Source organism: Mustela nigripes, chromosome 5 (genome assembly GCF_022355385.1).
Source record: "Mustela nigripes isolate SB6536 chromosome 5, MUSNIG.SB6536, whole genome shotgun sequence".
Taxonomy (NCBI): domain Eukaryota; kingdom Metazoa; phylum Chordata; class Mammalia; order Carnivora; family Mustelidae; genus Mustela; species Mustela nigripes.
In genome coordinates, this window is record NC_081561.1 from 79,216,607 (window position 1) to 79,217,861 (window position 1,255).

Consider the following 1,255-nt stretch of genomic DNA (forward strand, 5'->3'; position numbering starts at 1 on the left):
TGTAACCCAATTTTAAGCCATAAAGATGCTAAGAAAGTTTGCAACAGATGTCAGAAGTGTTTTTCTTTTCTCATAAGTGAGAATTATGAAAAACACTAATGTCTCATTTTCAAACAGGTTAAGCATGCAGCCCTTAATGTTACTGGGAACCATTCTTTTACCTTGAAAAGATTGTACTTGTAAAGAACCAATGCTGGGGGCGCCTGGGTGGCTCAGTGGGTTGACCCTCTGCCTTCGGCTCAGGTCATGATCTCGGGGGTCCTGGGATCGAGCCCCCATCGGGCTCTCTGCTCGGCGGGGAGCCTGCTTCCCCCTCTCTCTCCGTCTGTTTCTCTGCCTACTTGTGATCTCTGTCAAATACATAAATAAAATCTTAAAAAAAAAAAAAGAACAAATGCTCTACAAAGCAAAAGGCAGAGATGAAAAACCTAGGTCCTTGATGAATATCATTAAACTGATCCACCTACACAAATGTCTTCCTTACCTCACCTCTTGGAACGTGAGCCAATAAAATCTGTTGAAAGGCACTTTAAATAGTCAAAAGCCTCCTACCTGAGATAAACTTTTTTTTTTTAATTTCTTATTCAAAATCCTAAAATGATTAAGAAATAACTAAATTTCTTAGCATAGCATTTGGAGAATGTTCTCCTGGTCCCATTCACATTTGTACATTTGTTTCCCATGATTTTCGGGTAGGCATTTTACATTTAAACTACTAGCTCTAACCATGTCATTTGCTGTCCCAGAGCACAGCCTGTCTTCGTCCTCCATTTTCTCCTACCAGTAACCAACTCTTCCTTCAAGGTCCAGATTAAAAGATGCTTTATCTGAAGTGGATTTTCAGAATTAATATTTCAACCTTCTATATTTTCATACATGTCACATGTACCTCTGTGTGTAACTGTGGGTCCCTCAAGAAGCCGAGCCAAGATGAGATTAAATGTGCAACAACTTTATTAAGGAAAATATCTGAAAAAACAAAATAGGAAGAGAGCTGGACAAGACGGGGAGCCATCAGACTACAATCAGGTCTGACCCTGAGTGGAGAGAGAAGGAAGGGAGGAAGCTGGATGCAGTGTAGTTCTGTGGAAAGTTCAGGGAGGCTGTTGATGAATCCGCAAGCCAAAGTCTTCCCTTGAACGGATCCAGCTTCTCCCAGAAGTGAGCTGCTTCAATATCATTGCCACCATCGGTGGTTGCCTAGGAGAAGCCTGTGGGATATGGGGCTTCAACAAAAGAGCTATGTGACTGTCAG